This window comes from Vicia villosa, linkage group LG4, assembly GCF_029867415.1.
Source record: "Vicia villosa cultivar HV-30 ecotype Madison, WI linkage group LG4, Vvil1.0, whole genome shotgun sequence".
Classification (NCBI taxonomy): Eukaryota; Viridiplantae; Streptophyta; class Magnoliopsida; order Fabales; family Fabaceae; genus Vicia; species Vicia villosa.
The window spans coordinates 144,781,635-144,792,808 of NC_081183.1; positions in this window are offsets into that span (position 1 = coordinate 144,781,635).

The window sequence follows — 11,174 nt, forward strand, 5'->3', positions numbered from 1 at the left end:
ATTATGAAGATCAGTTCCCAATCACTAAATCAACTTTGTCTCCTTCAAACAAAAAATACACTCATTTACAATATTTACTAATACAAATTAGCGATAAAAATTCAATGAAAAGAGTGTAGATTGCCCTTCATCATTAGGTAGAAAACATATTGTTACATGTGATAAAAAAATCTATGAATAAACAGACATTATAGCAGAGATCTGTTTAAAAAATATTACAAAATAAAAAATACAACATTTGAATCATCCATGAAACTCATTCAGATCAAATGTAACAAATATTATAACATAGAAAATATGAATTATACAGAAAACTCGTTGAGAGCAATTGCAAACGAAAATCATCTGAAAATTAAAATAAAAAAAAACACAATATGAACCACACTTAGTGATGAAAACAAAACAAAATTTAGGGTTTATTCCTAATATATAGTATGTATCAGATATCAATACATTTTCACTTCAAACACAAATAAACACAACTATAAAATAAAAACTTAGTGTATAAGAAGTAAAAGAACACTACCGCGTTTATAACATCAATAAAATTAGATGATTTTGAGTCAGAACCCTTCCCCTGATAAGATTCGGAACCCTCTAATAGAACACAATCAAAAGAAGGATAACAAAATTAACTAACAATTTCATTGGAGAAAAAACTAATCAAAAATCAGACTAAAAAAAAAAGAAAATAACTACAACTTATTAAAATTATCGAAGCATTGCATTTACTGGAAGATGATTGAGGAGATGTTGATTAATGATAATTTCCCAAAGCAAAGATCTATGGCATGGGAAACTTCAACCAAACCTCAACTATGCCGCAAACAAAAAAATTAAAAAAAAAATCAAAACTTTCTTAATCAGAATCGTAATTCGAAGTAATGAACAATCAAACAAACGATTACCGCATCTAATTAAAAGCTGCTTCTCAAGCATAGTCAAATTAAAAGCTACTTCTCAAGCATAATATGATTCATGTGCTTCCCTATTTTCAAAAAAAAAAGAGAATTAATAATATGTTAATAAGAAAAAAGAGAAGGGTTTATGAAACCTTTTTCATCTTCATTTTCTATAAATATATAAAAGTCAAAAAATAAAAATAAAAAATGAAAGAAGAAAACTGTACCTGTTCTTCCATGTGAGGTAACAAATTATGACGAACTTTCTTCAAAGAAATATCTCTTACTTTCGCACACAACTGCTGACATCTGACTATGAATTTTGATTCAATTTCGTCCTCTTCACTTTTCCTTTCTCGATCTACAATCTATTCAATTCAATTCAACTCATCCAAAAACAAACATAAAAAATAATGGGGATGAAACATAGAGATGAAAAAGAAGAAAACTTTGTTGGATCTTAGAGCAGCGTCAAAGCCATTTTTTATAGATGTTATAGTGGCTGCATTTTGTTTGATGGAAGCTTGTTTGATGGAGAGATTATAAGCTATTTCTACTAAACGAAAATGAATATGAAAGGTTTAATAGAGATGATAATAGAAATATAGGGTTAATAGAGAGCTAAATAGTGTGACCTATTTTCAATGTATTGGAAATCATGAATGAATTTGAAAAAAAGTAGATTGGAAAACGCGTGAATTAATTTTTCATTGCTTGAAAAAAGGGAATAGGAAGATGGAACATAGTGCAGGTTTTTACATATTCCAATAATGAACTTTTGCATTAAATAAATTGTTGGAATGTAATCATGATTAAATGTAAAATTACGCTCAGGGGTATGCAAAACCATGTTTAATTGTTTGTCATTAGGGTAATTAAGGGAAATTGGTGGTAATTCATTTTTATATATTAAAATAGATTTCCTTACTATTGTTGAAGCCACTATAAATGTTAAGCATGATAGGCTTACCATTAATATTGGAGACGAATAAAATTAAAATTTCACTATAGAAGTTCATGAATATTCATCCCCTTGAGAATATTGCAGTTGGTTAGATATAATTGATCGATGTGTCAAAAAATATCCCTTTGAACTAATTCCTCGTGGCGAATTGGAATTATGTTTGATAGGAAGTGCAAATCAAGATGTGAACAGAGAAGCTCAAATTTATAACATATTCTTGGATGAAAATCCTATTATTCGACGTCAAAAATTTAAAGTGATAAAACACGAGGCAAATCTGAAGGTGTAACTGAAACCTTTGTCGGATCTCGAGTATAGACTCTCTTATAAAAACTTTATCTCACCTATCATTAAAAACACAAAAAAAGAAGGTAAAGAGTCTAAAAAATGGATGGAGAAAAAAAAAAGTAAAGAGAGATATATTTACTCCAATAGTAAATGTAGACTTACTCCAAATCTTAACCATTGATTTTCATTAATCTAACGATTTTAATTGATCATTTAATCTAATTATTTTTGAAAATATTTTTCTACATAAAAAACTAATTAAAGCCGTTAGATTAATGATAATCAATGGTTAAGATTTGGAGTAAGTCTTCAACACTTACTCTTGGAGTAAATATATCCCTCCTCATATATATATATATATATATATATATATATATATATATATATATATATATATATATATATATATATATATATATATATATATATATATATATATATATATATATATATATATATATATATATATATATATATATATAAGGATCATAGAAAGAGAAACCAATCCAGTCCATTAAAATCAAATTTAATGGTCGTGATTCATTGTTCTTATTTCTCATAATAACCAAGTGTTCTCACTTGAGTCGTCCCCTATATATATATATATATATATATATATATATATATATATATATATATATATATATATATATATATATATATATATATATATATATATATATATATATATATATATATATATATATATATATATATATATATATATATATATATATATATATATATATATATATATATATATATATATATATATATATATATATATATATATATATATATTATTTAGACACAATCTTCAACTAATTTTTTATTATAATTTTTTTGTTCATATTTAAAGTCTTTTTCTACATATTTTGATTATTGCAACAAATTAACGAGTATTGGATACCTGAAAATAAGTAATAAGAAATGAAAAAGTATGAATGACAACTTGCTGAAAATGTAATGAAATCAGTTTAAAATGCGATACAAATTGAATAGGCAGGACCAATTCCTTGATGATGTAGAACATTGATTTTATTTTTATGCAGATAATTATTTATCATATATATATCGACAATGTCAGGAACTGTATAACTTTGCACTTCACATTATTAATTCCTTTGTTTATAACTAATCATTTCTTTATAACGTTTTTAAAATTATGCTTACGCTATTTTTCTAAAATAAATGTTGTGCATACGTTGGTGTAAAGCAAAAGTGACGTTATTAAAACATTACAAAACACACAATAATAATCGTTATAAAAGTGGAAGGTAGTGGTTGCTTAAGTTTTTTGTTGATCAAAAGATTCAAAGCATACAAATGATAGTACGTAATTATGGTATAGATAATGCATCCAAAAAAACTAATAATATATTGGTGTTTTCTTAGATTAATTAGATGAACCAAAACGCGTATTTGACCACTAAAAAATGGCACCTACTAAAGATTAGAAGAAGAGGTACAAAGTGTTGGTTAGGAAATTGAGAACTTGAGACACGCAACGCAAGTAACTGAGATCACAAACTGAAAGATAGATTATCTTGAATTAACTACAAAGTTACTTTTTGAACTTTAGAGTAATTTGTTGTTGAACTTTAGAGTTTGATTCGTATTGGTGATCTAAATCACTGTATTCGTAGATTACCTCAATCAGATAGATTTTGCAGCTATGTCCATTTTTTTTATATATAATTTTAAATGTGATTTATTTGCATATAACTATGGATTTGAAATATTTTTGGATTTGAGATATTTATGTGAAAAAAATGATTTAATTACTTTTCCTTAACTCTAATAAGTCTTAACTTGTTTTGAAATATCATATAACTGGTAAAATAATCAAATTATTCTTTAGAATAAAATGTTCATTTTACCATTTAAAATTTTAATTTTATAGTCGGTAAAACATATTTGAATCTAAAACTCACTATACACCTTCAATTCATCATAAATAAATCTCTAGTTAATTATTTAGCAAGGAAAAATGTGAGATGTTACATCATTATCCCCGTAATTAATTGTCATTGATATTCACGTTTTGTATGCAAAATAGATGACTCATGTATTTAGGATTTTACCCTCACGCATTTTTATTTGATCTTCACTTAAATTTTACTTATGTACTACATGGTTCCTTTACTTCACATCTTAGGGTCTCCATGTTAACCGGCTGATTTATTTGACGCTTATTCAAATCCCTTTCAAGCTCTTCCTAAAACGATACTAGGTTGAATAAATGAGTATTTTCTACCTGTCTCTCTTTAGGTGGGTTCCAATCATTTATGTTTCAAGTATTCTATCATCTCAAAAAATTGAACCTACATAAGTCATTCCATGATCATCGTCATAACATCCATCATAGACTTTTCGTTGGGTCGAATCACCCTTGTCTTTAAATAGCAACACTGGCGAGAAATGACTCATTATCCTTACCACTTCTCATTCGAAATAAAATCTCAAATTTGTCGCCATGGGAAGTTCCAATCTATTAGATCAACCATCTGAGAGTGATTAATTACACTAGGACTTATTCAATCACTTACTTCTTGATGAGGATTTCTTGATAATCTTAAAGTTGACTATACTTTCCTTTTGAATACATTTATGGTTTTTAAACATGAGAATTTACCTATTCATACAGGATTCCAATAAATCAATTCAATACTTATGCATAAAGTACTCAATTCAACATACATACCTTCTATGTATAGAGTAAGTCATTTAGTCTTCCGTTGCAATCTCTAATTTGCGCAACTCATCGTAATCTCAAAGTAATCGCAAGGTTCCATTTAAGTCTCATTGACACATATGCACATGAGTAGAACTGACTCAGATGCAGAGGAAAGACATTTGCTAAGGTTACACAAAATAGAACAATTGAGTATTCATAGGGAGGATATAGACTCTTAGATAAACTGAGTCATTTTAGGACAAAGACTACAAGTGAAGTCCTTGTACAATAACTTTTCTACTTTAAATCAGACTTGGTCACTAACAAGGGTAAAAGGGTCTAGATGGATCGCAAAGGGGCAGATTGGATAAAAAGAAGGTAAGGACAATTTCCATTTGCTTCATCTCAATTTTTGCTTACAACAAGGCATTTAGATATGCCAAGAATTACTCAATGGTGTGACAAAATGGTTAAATAGTTGCGGAAGGAAAGAACACAGACTACTAATGATAAGAATATGATAAAGAATCTTATTGGGTTTTGGAGGTATAACTTATGAACTAGATGCTATTAAGCATAAGCATGACCAATCATTTTCTCTAGATGTTCCTAAGGTGAATAAAGTGTCAATAATAAATTTAAAATATAAATAGTGTTTTAAAGAAGTGAAGTTTGTTATACGAATTGATTCACGCCCATGTTGCCAATTTTCCAAGTTCTGCGCTTTAACCCACTTAATCACCTCCAAGACGTCCATAGAGTTCTTAGTAAGTAACTGATCATCCTAAGTACCTTTAACATATTAGAATATACGAAAACTTGACTCATCAACAATCTTGATCTCCTATCGTAGGGTTAGATTCTTAACTTCACAATTCATTGAGTTACCCCAAGAGAAACCTTCCCATGGCCATGTCACACTGATAAATATTTTATTTATCTTAATTTTCAAATGACAGTGTTTTTTCGCGAATTGAAGCTAGCATGGGTAACTTGTCTATACTACTCCCTCAAGGTTCATCATTACTTAATTGTATGCACCTCAAATGTTTCTATTATAAGGCCCCTTTTCGAATTCTGGAAAATTATTCTGGAACACCCCCTTTCTTGATTTTTCTCATTTATAGGATGATGCCCTACTAGTATCATGCTTTAAATTTTATCTTTAGCTTAATCCTTTTAGTATCAGGTATATGCTTGAAACACAATGACCTAAATACTCTTAGATGAGCCATTATAGACTTTCTTTCACACAAAGCTTCTAATGGTACTTTCATAGGAAATTTCTTAGTCTAAAACTTATTTATGATATAGGTTGTTGTGGTCACAACGTCTCCCCAAAACTTATGGGACATCTTATTTTGTTTCAAAATACTTGTAGTCGTGTGAAGTATTGTCTTATTGCTTCCAGTCTAACGTGTTAAGGAGTGTCCGGTTAGGTAAATTCATGCACAAATCATTTAGTTTCAGAAAATGAATAAAACTCTTTTGAGGTATATTCATCTTCACCATCAGTTCTCGAAATCTTGATTGATCTTTAACTATCATTCATAGTCAAGAATTTGAACCTTTTCAACACCACTAAGGAATCATTCTTGAATTTTATTGTGTAAAGCCAAAACATTATGATGTATTTATCAACAAATATAATGGAATATATGATTAACCTTAATGAAGGAACTTCAAAGGCCCTGGAAAATGTCTGATTTTACCACACCTAAAGTTGTAGTTGTTGTCTTAGGTGTACTAGAAGTAAATAGAAGTCTACTTTGTTTTCCTTAAGACACAATTCACATGTTTAATAAGATACATCTACTTTTGGTACTCCTATAACCAAACTTATAGAGATTAGATGACCCTGCAACCAAACTTCTTTGCATCTATTAAAATTGTTCTCTGTGCCTTTGTTGGGTTATTTCTCTTATATTTGTACCAATGTTGTGCAATTTCAAACACTTGTTAAGCCAAATACTACTTTCATAAATGCACACCAACTTTCCCAATTACTTCCTTGAATAATTGAAATATTTGAAGGGAAGTTTGTTGACCAAGTGACTCCATGCACAAGAGAGTGTGATTGTGATATTAAAAAAATAGGTTTATAAAACTTTTGATTTTGAAAGTGTTTATATTATATGATAAAAGAAAGCAGGGAAGGAGCGGTAAAATAATTGAGAAAAGAATAGATAGAGAAATAAGAAGTATAATAAAAATTAATAACTAAAAAATAAAATAGATCAGGGATATAAAGATTACACTAGAGAGTTATCCTAGTTCGACCTAAACCACTTGATCTGCTTCAATCCTGAAGAGCTTTCCCTTGAGATTTTCACTAAACAGCTTAGAGCTTTTACACTTGTTCAACTCAAAAGCCTTTAAAAAATCAAAGCTTTTACATAGGCTAAGCTCAAGAATCTTTAAACAACCAAAACTTTTACACATGCTTAGCTCAATAATCTTCACCCCAAACTTGTAAGCGGTTTAACATGCAACCTTCAAAAATATCACAAAGAAATCACAAGAGAACTATGTTCTCGAATAAACATTTTTAGCATAAGAACAACTCCTAGAAGAAACTTTTCATTCTTCTGTCACCAAGGAAACTCTAGTGGAAAAAAAGTTTTATAAAATAATGAGAGAAAGAATGATAGTAACAAGTTTCTATTTATAAAACTAGTGTATTTTGAAATGAGGAGAAACCTCTTTTATATAGAAACAAATATGATTCAAAAAAATAAATAATTCATGGGTCTTTTAATGAGTTAATCGATTAAAATTATATATTATTCGAATAACCGACTTAAAATAGGAAATTTATTTTTATGTAACTTAATCAATTACCAACCTCCTAAATCGATTAGGAGGCGTTACACTTTGTTTAAATTAATTAGAAGGATCTCTTAATCGATTAGTCAATGTATTTTTACATCCTAATTGATTGAATAAGCTTCTAATCAACTAAGTGTTTGCCCATATTAATTTTAATAAGTTTTATCAAAAGAGATGAGAAGTTTGAAATGCATTTTTTGTGTGAGAGTGTGTGTGTGTGCGTGTGTTTGCATTGTATTATTACCTCAAGATTTACTCTTGTTCCTTTTATAGAATACTGACCAAAACTAGGTAAAAATATTTTCACAAGTTCAAGACTTTAAGTTTCTTTGCTTGATGAAACTTTGTCTAACACCCTCAATTGCAATTTGATACTTTTGAATGACGAGACTTGTAAAATCTCTTTCTTGTTCAGATGCCATTATCAGGAACCTTTAGAAGAATTGTCATGATCAAACACCATTTAATACTTGTTAGTAACAAAGTCTTTTGACAATATTACATGCTGAAAAGTAGAACCACAAAGTTACCATTTCGTTCAAATTTTCTTTTAATATTTCTATTAATGAACTAAATGAAACTTTCAACGTTGAAAAGATGATAACTTTATTAAGTATTAGACATAATATCTATTTCAGTTTAAACAAAGGTTCGATCCATCTTACTTCAATCACACTTAAACTTGATAACAACCCAAATATCTAGACTATAGGATGTGTTAAATGTAATATGTGATTCTAAGAGATAATTACTAAACACCCATATATGATGAATATCTCTAGAGCCCTGGATCCGCAAAATGGTTACACCTTAGAATCATGCCAAATTAAGGCCAGTCAAACACATAAGAACAATTGGATAAAATAAACAATTAGGTTCACTAACGTCAATCCTCTAGAGAAGATGTCCAAAAAGATGGTTCTGGTGCTACAGAACTTTGAGATGGAGTCTCTCCTAGAAGTACACATGATTAAAAGTGATAAGACTTGAGAGACCTCAGATCATACATCAAAGAATCTCGTGACATTTCTCATATGACAAATTTGTGACAAATAAAAGGTTTCAGGTTCTTCAAAACACGTAAACATCACTATAAAAGGTAGACTACGGATCAATCTTAGGCACATATTATTCTAACCTAAAATCTCATACTCATAAATAAATTCTTTAAATGTCAGAATATTTATGGACATATCTCTACTTATATCTCTACTTATAGACTAAAGTTAAAAGATCATTATAGAGTTCATCATCGGATTCTTAATCTTCAACAACATCTGAACAAGGTCTACACCAAATTACTACCATATGTTCAAAGATTTTTGTACCAATATGCTTATGTGTTTAATTTTTGTGAAGTAATGATGTTTATTGCTTGCTTGATATCAAACATGCTTTGTGCTTAACTTACTATCAATAAACAATGAGCATTAGATGGTCATTGCTTTGTGGTGAGAGACGCATTATGTACACTTCTTAATGTAAACAAACACTAAGCATTAAATGGTTGTTTTTCTTTCTCTTTAAATTTTAATATCACCTTGAAAAATTAAAATTGCCAATTGTTTAAATAATGTTTGTTTTTGTAAATAGTTAAATTATTGTGAAACATTTGAAATACCAGACACTTCAATTTTTTTACAATTTTAAATATTAATAATTATGTAAAGTTAATATAATGATTTGACATTTTTTAATTGTGTAAAAAATAATATATCATGAATAAATATACATTTTTATGTTTGGTACAAAAAAATATTGCTACAAAATTTCTAGACTTAAGTTTCTTATCGACCATATCTCATCATCAAAAATAGTTTTAAGGACACCTTATTAAAAATAAATTTCATAATTAAATAAGTTATAGAAAAAAAAATCTTAAAATTTTGTGAAATTAAGAGACAAAAATCTCGAACTTAAAATAGAGATGATTAAAATCAGTTCAGTTTAGCTCCAAAAGTAATTAATTTTTTTGGTATAATAAAGTAATTTAAATTTAATATAAATGAATTCTGCAAAGATAGTGACAGTTTAGGAAGTACTATGGCAAAACCAATATCCAACATTTAAATGAATTTTTGAAGAGAAAAAAAAGTGTGAACACAATAGCATTGAATTTCAAAATGATGGATAAGATGAACAAGCCACTTGAAATTATAATGAATCAAAGTTGACCAAACATTATTAATACATGTTTATCACAACAAACACATTACTAATAAATATAATTAATAGTTAATGACCCTACAATATTATTCAAAACCTCTTGTTATCATTCCACTTGGGCTCATCATATCCACGGAATAGAGTTAAAATTTTGAGGTTCACAAATTATTCAAAAAGCTTCCTATTACTTTATTTTCCTTCATCTTTCTTTTATTACTTTTACCTTTCACTAATGAGTATAGAGCCTTTTACAGGGACCCTTTTTCAAAGAGTCACAAGTATTACTCTTTAGATTTCACACGTGAAGAAAGGAATGAGTCAACTTTTTTGTAGGGTCATTCAAATTGTTGCCATGCGAGTGCTATTTTCAAATAACACATTCAAATAAACAGTGGCGGGTCCAAATTTTTTTTAGAAGAATAAAAACAATAATCAGTCGCATTTTTTAATAAAATATTTAAAAGTTTGACAAAATATAATAAGATGATTTTTTTTCAAAATGTACTTTATTTTGTATAAAATCGTATGCTTAAACTAGTAATAAAAATTAGAATGATAAATTTATCTATTTTTTTATTGTTATAACAACTTTCTACATTCATTAACTTAAACACATTTAGAGTTAGTTGAATCCATATTTTTACTTTTATTAATAAAATAAAACATGCAATCATTATATTTCGATCTTTGGTTAATGAAGAAAATTATCACCATTGTTCATTTTTGGGTTTTCTTTTTATAAATAAAAAAAATCGCTATCACTATCGTTCATCCTTTGAATTCCCTTTTATAAAACAACAAAAAACGAAGTTATAGTAGGAAAACGAAGAAAGGAAGACAAAGAAAGGAGGACAAAACTCTTTTACTTATTCATCACGTTTTCAGTATGTAAACTATTCACCATGCATGTAGGATATGTTTATGTTCTTGTTGTTGATGTTTATGTTGTTGTTTCTATTAAACTTGAATGTTATTGTTAAATGTTGTCGTTGAATGCTGGTGATGTTGAATGTTGTTGTTGAATGTTGATGTTGTTGTTGTTGAATGTTGTTGATGTTGTAAGTTCTTAGGTCACTTATGCTGTTGTTGAATTTATATTATTGTTGAATGTTGTTGTTGTTGAATGTTGTAGTAGTAGTTGTTGTTGTTGTTGTTTATATGATGTTATTGTTGAGTGTATATGAGACATATTTGTTATATTGTTGTTTATATTTTATTGTTGATGAATGTGTATTAGAAAAAGTGTTGTTGTTGTTGTTGTTGAATGTTGTTGATGTTGTAAGTTTTTATTTAGTCACTTATGTTGTTGTTGAACTTATATTATTGTTGAATCTTGTTGTTGTTGTTG